The sequence below is a fragment of the Mus caroli genome, unplaced genomic scaffold, assembly GCF_978045245.1.
Source record: "Mus caroli unplaced genomic scaffold, Mus_caroli_1 scaffold_5, whole genome shotgun sequence".
NCBI lineage: Eukaryota > Metazoa > Chordata > Mammalia > Rodentia > Muridae > Mus > Mus caroli.
This window is the reverse complement of record NW_028227260.1, coordinates 82,751,766-82,763,902: the sequence shown is the minus strand read 5'-3', so window position 1 is coordinate 82,763,902 and position 12,137 is coordinate 82,751,766. Positions and strand designations below refer to the sequence as shown.

The 12,137-nt window shown below is 43.1% G+C and overlaps 1 pseudogene; it reads right to left on the bottom strand.

Moving 5' to 3' along the window:
* Positions 1-985: 985 nt before the first annotated feature.
* Positions 986-1,984, bottom strand: LOC110286268 (melanoma-associated antigen B4 pseudogene; annotated as a pseudogene).
* Positions 1,985-12,137: the final 10,153 nt, after the last annotated feature.

Below are 12,137 nucleotides of genomic sequence, written 5' to 3'. Positions count from 1 at the left end.
AGAGACCCATGGCACTCCAGGTTCCACTAAGGGCAAGTTAGGAGTCCCACAAAAACACCAAGTTAACATCCATAATAACAATATACAGAGGACCTGGTGAAGGCCACATACTTGCCACTTCCTTTTCTGTGAGCTCAAGTGAGCTTAGTTGATTCAGTGGGCCACGTGCTCCTGGCATGCTCCATCCCCTCTGACTCCTACAATCTTTCCTCTGCTAGTCCTGGGAGTCTCCAATTTCTGAAGGAAGGAGACCTCCAATTTAGCCTCTCTCTCTCTCTGCACAATGTCTGGCTGTGGGTCTCTGCACGTACTCACATATGTTGCCAGAGGAAGCTAATCTGATGACTGGATGTGCCAATGGAGAGAAACTACTCCATAAGTCACAGAAAGATAAACTTAGAGACCAACCCAGCCATAAAACACTCCACCTACAACTACAATTTGTCTTGCCCGCAAGATGTACTGGGGCAACAGGGGCACAGAATGTGTGGGAGTGACCAAGCAATATTTGGTTTAACTTGAGGCATGTGTAATGAGGAACACATGTCCTACACTGCTTGGAAGGCCAGGAACCACAGGCTGGGTAGCCCAGAGACATAGGGAAGAACCAAATATGACTGGAAAAAAAGTTCAATGAAACAATTCCTCATGATATTCTGCTATACTCTCACTTCATGTAAGACTTGTGGTCTCACTCCAACAGTTTCAAATCTCAGATACTCCCTAGGGAGAAGTGAAATATGCTTTGCTCTCCTCAACTACTCAAGCACTCCCAAGATGAGTGGCAGCCAAAGAAACACGTGTAGGGAGTTATCAGGTTCCTGGTACAAGCTAGAAATCTGCTAGCCTCTGCTGACCTGAGACAGAACCAAGTTCATTGTTCTGGAAGGCCTTGTGATGCCTGAGGAGGAAGAGGATGTGCTTCACTCACACCATGTCTCTCACCAGATCAGTGACTCCTATTAGGGAATTGCCTGACTTGGCCTTAGCGTGTCCCTTTGCCCTTAGTGTCAGCCTTGGCTGTAGCTTCGGCTTGGGCTTTCTCTTCCTCTTCAATCAAAGCCTGTTCATAACGAGATGAGTAAGCACTGGGCATGGTTTCACCAACCTTCAATAAAAAGTCCATCACTTTTTCCTTGCTGGTTTCAGCATAGGCTCTTGGGCCTCACTGGAACTCATAGGATGGAGGATCACTGTTAGGAACCTGAGAGTACTGTAGGTATTCTTCTCGCACTAGATCTTCAGTGATGAGCTTCCTTGCATCCCCAAAGATGAGGTGTGAGACCCCATCATAGACTCCTAACAAACTCAGGAAGTGCCAGACCTTTTCCTCTGGGGCACAGTAACCATTCAAATAAATCACACTTAGGAGAGGGATCAGAATGCCCTTAGTAGGAAGACCTAGCTCACTGCTCCCACTTCCATCATCCTGGAAATCTAGCTTGCTGACAAGCTCATAGCTTTGGCCATGGGGCTGGATTTCTTCCAATTCAAGACCAAAAACCACATCCAATTGATAGGAGGCTTTTTTGAGGATCTCAGGGAAGTGGTCCTTGAACCTTCTGTTGATAACTTTGAGCATTTCTCCCTTCCTCACGGGCTGCTTCACTTTGTACTTGCAGAGCATATACTCCATCAACATTCCTGTCTTCCTTGTCAGAAGGTCCATCTGTGGGCTTCCAGTGGCTATTGGGGCCCTGGAAAAACTCTTATTTTCATCCCCTTGGCTCTGGTCTCCTTTACCCAACCTTCTGTGTGTCATGGCTTTGCTTCCAGTGTTGCTTGGTGCTGAGCTTTGAGAGTGCTGTGGAAAGCCAGCTGTAGAGGTGCTTGGCCTAGCATCTTCTGAAGCCTGATCAGAGCAGGCAGGTGACTCTCCTTTCTCTGAAGAATTGGCTTGAGCATCCTTGAGCCCCTGGGCTTCTTCCTGGACTTTTCGAGGTTTTTCACGAGCACGGGCCTTACTTTTCTGTTCCCTGAGCATGATGGCTGTGGTCAGGAACAGTAGGAAAGAATCTGGGTAGGACAGCAGGTGAAAGAGATACCTGAATCAAGAAAATGATGTATTATGCGTATTTTGAGCATGCTGAGAACATTTTGGCTTTTGCCAATTCTTACCCCCTTTCTCCCAGAGTATGATGTCTTCAGTGTTCTAAAACTCACCTTATTCCTTGCCTTCTGGTCACCATCCACATACTGCTGAGGTAAATAGTCTCAAAAGTCCAACAGTGGCACTGATATTTTGACAGGAACCAACACCTAAAGACTCTGTCTGTAGTAAAAAGTTCATACCTGGTATTATAAGTATATTCAACTACATGTTACCAAGTTGTCAGTCCAAAAATTACATACATAGGAAACAACATGAAAGATTCAACAGGCTGTACCTATTTATATAATAAATATAAATTTGTATTTTATTTCTTATAACAATTATTACTTATATTACACATAACAATATATAAAATATATGTATGTATATGTTGTTATACATGTAACAATAATAATTGAAGAAAATAGACCATGAATTTGAGAAGGAACAGGAGAAGCATGGAAGGAGTTGGAGGGAGAGGAGTGAAATGATATAAATACAATGCACATAAACGAAATAAAAAGAATCAAAAGTAAAAACCACCACAGCACGGAAGAGGCAGAGAAACAGGCAGATGGTTGTAAGTTCAAGGACATAGTGGTCTACATTGGGAGCTCCAAGGCAGCCAGTTATACATACAAAACACCTGTCTTAAAAACAAAACCACAGGATGCACTGTCTTCTCCTCCTAAGCTCAGTGCAGAGAGAAGCAGCATCCATGTGACCTACAAAGTCAGGCTAACCTACTTAAAGCTCTGACTCAGTGAGTCACGTGTTCGGCCTCTGGTTTCCACAACTTTGCACAAAGGCAGAAAACGAATGAAAATGTGAGGGAGATGCTGAAAGTCCCGACACTAATCTTTGTCCTCTTGGGCTGAAAATGCCCTGCGAACAGTGACTAGCTAGTCAGACTTGTACATTCTGGTCATACTATAGGGACTGGGCTTTAAGTGGCCCCATTATTTCTGGAAGTGAACCCCCATGTTCATATGTCTTCTCTGAAATTAGGATCTACATACCAAGGGTAAAGTGGGCCTGTACTGGGTCTAGGCTGTCCCTTTTCAGAGAGCATTCTCAGAGGAGCAGACAGGGCTCTCATGTTGCTGGCTCCCCATTCACAAGCACTTTAAATGTCCATGCTATGCACCAGGTTGCAGTTTGCATTCAACCATGGCGTTAGCATCCCACTCAGACATTTTAAACTGACACCTTTTCATTATCTGCATTCATTTTACTAAGTCATGAGAACTGTTGTCAAATTCCACACATGGATCCTTGTAGTTAATCATCTTCTCCCCCACTTCCTTCTCCCACTGCTGTGTCTCCTCACTTCCTTTCCCCTCTTCCTGGTCAATTCCCCACTCTGCTCTTATTTCTAACAGTGCATGACAGTTTTGGAGAGAGGCTTTAACTTCTTCATGTACTTCCATTTATTTAACAACCTGTATTTTCCCCACTCTGTGACTCTGTGAGTTCAACATAGGGCTTTAGGATTCCCACAGAAACTCTGAGCTAGTTTTCCTGTCTCTGCCCACTTTAGTTTTACTGATGTTATTATTATCATTATTATTTTGGTACATGTGTACATTTTTTTTTCCTTTTAAAACGGGCATCCAAACTTCACAATATATGGAAGCATTCCCTCCACCCTTGTGTGCATACTGTGTTGGTCTTTGAAAGAGAACACTCAAACTCCGCCATACTCTGAGGCAGGGGCTGCCCACTCACACCTACACTGTGGGCCTTTTTGTGTGGGTGTTTGAAGGAGGGCACCCAGACCTCGCGAGATTCTATGAGAGGACCACTCACCATTGTATTGGTCCTTTCTCTAAAAAAAAAAAAAAAAAAAATGAGGCCACCAAACCTCACGAGATTCTGTTGCAGGCACCACTCATTCACTCATACTGTATTTTTTTTTTAAAGAGGGTACCCAAATCTCGCGATGTTCTGAGGCAAGGACTGCCTGAGCACACATACTATACTGGTCCCTTTTTTTAAGGATGGCACCCTAACCTCATGATAGTCTTCGCCAAGGACCTCCCACTCACATACTGTGCTGGTCCTTTTTAAAATATACTTATTCATTCATTTATTTTTAAAGCGAGTACTCAAATCTCACGAGATTCTGAGGCAAGGATCAGATCTCCCTCTTACATACTGGGTTTGTTTTAAAGAGGGCACTGAAACCTTGCGATACTGGGAGGCAAGGCCTGCCCACTCACACCGTGCAGACTGCGGTCCCTTTAAGACAGCACCTCCCCAAGCCCATGTGCAGACTGCGGGGTCCCTTTTGTCCCAAAAGCTATCATGCAAGCCTCGTGAGACCAAATTGAGTGATATCACAAGACAGCGACTCCACTCATCACCTTCAAACCTGTCTGCCTTCTGCCCCATCCTGGGCGGGGCCTTTTAAGAGGGCACCCAAGCCTTGTGAGATGAGATTTGCAGGCAGGCCTGACCACGCCCACACAGTGTGTTCATCCCTTTAAGTCTCCATTCCAAACCTCAGGAGATTCCAAGGCAGGGACTCCCGGGCACCCAACTGTAGAGTGTATGCAGACTGTGGCGTCCCTTTCCCTCAGCGCACCTGAAATGGTCAATTATACCTTGCAAGGCTCAGCCTGTCCATAGCCTGACCCTCTCCCCCATACTCAGATGGCTGCATGCTGAGGGGTCCCCTCTTCTCTAAAACGCCAGGCAGACATCAGGAGACCAAAGTTCCCAACATCCGTGGCCACAGCAGCAGTCTGCACCCTCCTGTCCCCCCATTGGCAAACTGTGCAGGTCCTTTTGTGTCACCCAAGCCTCACATCATGCCATCCTGAGGCAGGGAAGGGTACCCCACCATCACCCATACCTACTGTACTTGCCTCCTTACTTAGGGTGACAGTGATACTTCAAGATACTTTGAGGCAGCCCCACCCTGCAATCCGTGTGCCTACTGGGCTCTGTTCCGGTTTTGTTTTTGTTTTTAATAATTATATGGGGGCTGGTGAGATGGCTCAGTGTGTAAGAGCACCCTACTGCTCTTCCGAAGGTCCAGAGTTCAAATCCCAGCAACCACATGGTGGCTCACAACCACCCGAAATGAGATCTGATGCTCTCTTCTGGTGTGTCTGAAGACAGCTATAGTGTACTTACATATAGTAAATAAATCTTTAAAAAAATTATATTTGGCGAAATCTCGCGAGATTCGGAAGTGGTGTCTCTAGCCCTGTGGCCATGTGCATGTACTGGGAATGGCTACTGGCCGACCGACCGACCCAGGCCTTTTTTACTTGTGTCTTGCTAGAACCTATTTTTTTTTTTTATTGAATTTCTATTTCTCTGACTCTGCTTCTCTAGGATTGAAGTTGGGTCCCCGACTGTCCTTACACTCCAGGCCTTACACTAGGAGGTTGAGTGTGGTCATGCCTTTAGTTAGATGTTCCCTCCGGAATTCAGAGCCCAATGGTTGACTTGAACTAGGACTGTGCCCTCTGTGAAGTCTCCCTGCTTTAGACCTCTTTGAGAACTGTTCTACACTCATCTATGAGTACCAGCAGGTCTTCTGTGCCTGTGCCAAGGGTGCGAATACAGACGCCACTTTCCACTACAAGAAAAACTACATTCACATTTGGGGGAGGGCAGATCCTTAAGATTGACAGCAGGGCCAGGATGGGCCGCAAAAGGCCTAAACAGCTCACTGTACATGTGTACATCTTCAGAGCCCACACAATTGCAACCCCTTCCTCAACCCACTACACACAGACCTCCCTGCCTCTGAAGACTAACAGTAGCGCATAGCCTACCCATCATGTCATGGTGGGGGGTCTCTTACACCCATCCATCTCCACATTTTTGTATACCACATCCCCAAAATGCACCCCCACAGGTGCACAAACACACACCCCAGACACCGTGGATCTTACTTAACCCTCAGCTTTCACACAATATTCTGCCCTTCTCAATTCTGCAGGGCAAAATGAGGGTAATGAGGTCTTGATGCTCCCCCTGGTGTTTCACAGCTGGGAACAGTTTCTATGCATCCTGGAACCCTTCCTCTATGAACCCAAGTCTATAAGCCACAAACATCACCCCTTTCTTCCTTACCCCGTGGATAGGAAGCCTAGATTCACTATAAATGTTGACAGTTTTTTTCATGGACTACACAGTATGGAAAACCTGGATGAAATGGATCAAAGTTAATTCAAGGTCTAAACAGTACTATATCCCCTCAAGAAATAGAAGCAGTCATTAATAGTCTCTCAACCAAAAAAAGCCTAGGACCAGATGGGGTTAACATTGTAAAAAAATGGCTATCTTGCCAAAAACAATCTACAGATTCAATGCAATCCCCATCAAAATTCCAACTCAATTCTTCAACGAATTAGAAAGGGCAATCTGCAAATTCATTTGGAATAACAAAAGACCTAGGAGAGCAAAATCTCTTCTCAAGGATAAAAGAACCTCTGGTGGAATCACCTTGCCTGACCTAAAGCTTTACTACAGAGCAATTGTGATAAAAACTGCATGGTACTGATATAGTGACAGACAAGTAGACCAATGGAGTAGAATTGAAGACCCAGAGATGAACCCACACAACTATGGTCACTTGATCTTTGACAAGGGAGCTAAAACAATCCAGTGGAAAAAAGACAACATTTTCAACAAAAGGTGCTGGCACAACTGGTGGTTATTATGTAGAAGAATTCAAATTGATCCATTCCTATCTCCTTGTAATAAGATCATATCTAAGTGGATCAAAGAACTCCACATAAAACACTGAAACTTATAGAGGAGAAAGTGGGGGAAAAGCCTCGAAGATATGGGCACAGGAGAAAAATTCCTGAATAAAACAGCAATGGCTTGAGCTGTAAAATTGACAAATGGGACCTCATGAAACTGCAAAGCTTCTGTAAGGCAAAAGACACAGTCAATAAGACAAAAAGGTCACCAACAGATTGGGAAAGGATCTTTACCTATCCAAAATCAGGTAGGAGACTAATATCCAATATATATAAAGAACTCAAGAAGGTGGACTCCAGAAAATCAAATAACCCCATTAAAAAATGGGGATCAGAGCTAAACAAAGAATTCTCACCTGAGGAATACCGAATGGCTGAAAAGCATCTGAAAAAAATGCTCAGCATCCTTAATCATGAGAGAAATGCAAATCAAAACAACCCTGAGATTCCATCTCACACCAGTCAGAATGGCTTAGATCAAAAATTCAGGTGACAGCAGATGCGGGCGAGGATGTGGAGAAAGATGAACACTCCTCCATTGTTGGTGGGATTGCAAGCTTGTACAACCACTCTGGAAATCAGTCTGGCGTTTCCTCAGAAAATTGGACATAGTACTACCGGAGGATCCCGCAATAACTCTCCTCGGCATAGAACCAGAAGATCTTCCAAGTGGTAAGCCGAACACATGCTCCACTATGATCATAGCAGCCTTACTTATAATAGCCAGAAGCTGGAAAGAACCCAGATGCCCCTCAACAGAGAAATGGATAAAAAAAATGTGGTACATTTACACAATGGAGTACTACTCAGCTATTAAAAACAATGAATTTATGAAATTCCTAGGCAAATTGATGGACCTGGAGGGCATCATCCTGAGTGAAGTAACACAATCACAAAAGAACTCAAATGATATGTACTCTCTGATAAGTGGATATTAGCCCAGAAACTTAGTATACATGAGACATAAGACACAATTTGCAAAACACATGAAACTCAAGAAGAACGAAGAGCAAAGTGTGGACACTTTGCCCCTTCTTAGAATTAGGAACAAAACACCCATGGAAGGAGTTACAGAGACAAAGTTTGGAGCTGAGACAAAAGGATGGATCATCTAGAGAAGGCCATATCCAGGGATTCATCCCATAATCAGCCTCCAAACGATGACACCATTGCATTCACTAGAAAGATTTTGCTGGAAGGACCCTGATATAGCTGTCACTTGTGAGACTATGCCGGGGCCTAGCAAATACAGAAGTGGATGCTCACAGTCAGCTATTGGATGACTGTGAGCATACAGGGTCCCCAATGGAGGAGCTAGAGAAAGTACCCAAGGAGTTAAAGGGATCTGCAACCCTATAGGTGCATCAACATTATGAACTAACCAGTACCCTGGAGCTCATGTCTCTAGCTGCATATGTACCAAAAGATGGCCTAATCGGCCATCACTGGAAAGAGAGGCCCATTGGACATGCAGACTTTATATGCCTCAGTACAGGGGAATGCCAGGGCCAAAAAGTGGGAGTGGGTGGATAGGGGCCTGAGGGTGGGAGGGTATGGGGGACTTTTGGGATGGCATTGGAAATGTAATTGAGCAAAATACCTAATAAAAAATATAGAAAAAACAAACAAAAAATTTGCAATGGTCACTGTGTTTTTCAGCACATCAATAATTAATAGAGTGTGTGTGTGTGTGTGTGTGTGTGTGTGTGTGTGTGTGTGTGTGTGTGTTGAGACTTCTTACCCAGGGAACTTCACCCACTGCTTTTTAGGGATTTTCCTGTTTCTACCTTCCATTTATTGGTAGGAGTTCTGGGATTACAGACATGCTCATATCCAGATTTACATGGGTTTCAATGATATGAATTTAGGTCTTCAAGCTTCAATGGAAAGTGCCTTACCCAGGGATTATCTCTCCAGCCTACAACTTGTATTTTTTTTCATGGTTTTAGCTTTAATTTCTTAATTCTTTAGGGATCAAGTTAGGTCCCTCTCAGTTTGCTTACAAAAAGAGTAGTGCTTGGTCTGGTTAGTATGGATACATACTTGATTGGAGTGTTCATCATTATCACTGATGCCCCAAAATTTTATTTTAATTGTGGTTTGTGATGCTGGCATCTTCAGAATCAGGGCTTCTTTCTAAGAAAAAAGGTCTCTTCTCCTCTCTGAGATAGCAAATTACATTGTAGCCCATACATTTCCAGGACAAGCCTGCCACCTACTAGTTGCACCAACTGCAGATTTTCTGGTTTGAGTGTTATTTGAGGTTATTATTCACATTCAGGGTCCGTACCTTGGTGACAGACTGCTATCAGAGTTTGCTGGCAGCTAGTTGTTGCACAGGGCATCTGTGCCACAAGGACTAAGACCAAGCTCCTTCCCTTCTCATACGAAAAATAGGTAAAACACATCCAGCCAGAGGTGGGCTTGATGATTGATAGCAGGGCCACGTTGCTATGGCCCTCCACTCCTATAAAAACAATATGCAAGAGTCTGATTTCCTCACTATATTTCCCAAAGACACCTTCCCCAGCCTCAACACTTTTCTCACTCTATCTCACACAGAGAATGCCTGAGTCTCTGAAGCACTCTCTGTAACTCATGCCCCACCCAGTATGCCATACCTCCATCTTCTCCTTATATCACCTGCACTTTCCACTCCCTCTCCCCTGACACTTTCCATGCCCTGCCCCACATTGTGTGCAAATCCTTTTGCACTTAGAGCCTATCTCTTAACGTTCAGAAAGAGTACTCTGCTTTCCTAGAACACTCTAGCCAACCCAGCAGAGGATAAGGATAAAAAGGTCACCTCTTCCTGATGGTTGACATCTTTTTTCTGAACCTCAAAGGGCTGGTAGGGTCCTTGAATCTTCTAACACCCTCCTGTTCCCCAGACTGAACTTAGGAGGAATTCCCCTCACATGGTCCACAAAACATGAGCTTCTTTGGCCTCTCAGCAGGACCAGGATTCTGTGAAGCCACACTTTCTCTTAGGAGACAGCTCTCATTTTCAGAAAAGTCTCTCAACTTGACTTTTATTTTGAATAAGAGGCCTCTTACAGAATTGTGTGTGTCCATTAGACCCTGTTAGGCTGTTTGTCAGACATTCCATGCAGAGATAAGGGATGCTCTCAAACTTTTTCTGATGTATCATCAGAGAGTATTCTGGGGACCCTAGGACTCCTCTCTCTATAGAACTGAGACCATCTTCCAACAACATAGAACTCATTATCCTTCTTCACTTAAAGAGAAGTACAGATTCACTGCAAATAAGAACAGTTTCTGAGCCATGAAATATCCTGAATTATGTCTGAGGTTTTTGAAGTACCACTTTTCAGGAGTAGTCCTTTAAGAAGTCCCCTTGGTTGTCCTCATCTTGATTTTATGTAGGTTCAATCCTCTGAGCCCTGAACAGTCAAGCTCACATAATTAGTTTGTATTATTTCACTGTATATTTGATATTCCTTAATACAGCAGACTTTTGGTACTCTTACCACAAAATGTCTTAGGTTGTTTAACTATATAAGTCATTTTTTTTACCTATACACATATCAAAACACATGTGTACTTTCACAAATTATAAATAATATTCTTATTCAAGAGAAATGTCTTTTTGTTCAAAATAGTTTATTAAAAATAATAGCACGTTGTGGTGGCACACACCTTTAATCCCAGCACTCAGGAGGCAGAGGCAGGCAGATTTCTGAGTTCAAGGCCAGCCTGGTCTACAAAGTGAGTTCCAGGACAACCAGGGCTATACAGAGAAACCCTGTCTCAAAAAATAATCATAACATGTATTTTGAAAGAAGTCAATATATGATCCATATTTTCAAAACTATATGTGCCAAAATTTATTAATTCTGTTAGATTGAATGAATTTTAAAATAAAGCTTCCAGTTATACAGGTAGAATAAGAATAAAAATGAAAATCAAAACCAAGAAAAAAAAAACAGCACTCAGGAGGCAGATGCAGGCAGATTTCTGAGTTCGAGGCCAGCCTGGTCTACAAAGTGAGTTCCAGGACAGCCAGGGCTGCACAGAGAAACCCTATCTCAAAAACCAAAAAAAAAAAAAAAAAAAAAAAAGGAAACCAATATTGTTCAACTTGGTCCTTCATCACCTGTAAAGTTGACTTCTATTAAAGTAGAAGTATTTAACCTCTACCCTCAGTACTTGCAGAAGAATTTGAATCATGGGGCAATGGCAATGCAGAAGCATGTTGGCCAACTTGGTTCAAGTTCTTTCTTCTTCAATTTAAAAGTCTTTCCTTCCTTTAACTGGCTATAAAATTTAAGGCCTTCAATATCTGACTTAATGGGTTGAATTCATATTGATAGTTAACACATACTGAAAAACTTCTGTTTCAATTTTTTATTGAAAGTTCTATATATTTATACAATGTATTTTTATCATATCTACCACCACTATCTACTTTCAACTCTTTCTTGTTTCCATGCCCTACCTCCTTCTCAGTTTCATGTACTTTTTATTTCTTATTGTCAATAGCCCATAGTTGACTTATTGGTATCCATATGCAAGCTATTATGTTGTCTATCCACTTGGTCCTGAGCAACCTGCCAGAGGCCTCATTCCTAAAGGAGTGACTTCCCCATTTTCAGTAGTCAGCAACTGACAAGAGCTCCTCCTACAGGGTTGGGACCTAATTGGGCCCTCTCCAATCTAGCTTAGAATTTTGTCCAGCTTGATCTTGTACAGGTAAGCACATTTGCTATCAGTTGAGGCAAGTCACAGCTATGCCATGTCCAAAAGTCAGTATTTCTCAGTTTTCCTCCCTATCTGCCACTTTTCACATTGAATAAAATAATTTTTAAAATTATTTTATTTATTTACATTCAAGTCTTTGCCCCCTTCCTGATCCTCTCTGCCACAGTTCCTCATCCTATTCCTTTTCCCCCTTGCCTCTGAGAGGGTGCTCTCCTCCCCCACCAGACCTTCCCCTTCCCTGGGGCCTTAAATCTCTCAAGGATTAAGTACATCTTCTCCCACTGAGGCCTGATCAGGCAGACCTTTACTATATATGTACCACGGGCCTCCCACCGGCCCAACTTGGGAGACTCTTAACTAACATTTTGTTGCTCATTTTACCAAAGTGGCAAATAAGAGCAATCATTGACTAATGTTAAGATTCTCTGATATGTTGGTGATCAGTAGTAGCTCTAGTTACAGATAGATACTAATCTGTTTGTCCCACCCATTATTCTGCAGTATTAATTTTTCAGCATTAGTTTAGTGATGCCCACATAGAATGTCTTCTCAATTGAATTAAAGACTTCCTGGGGAATAATATAGACCCTATTCTC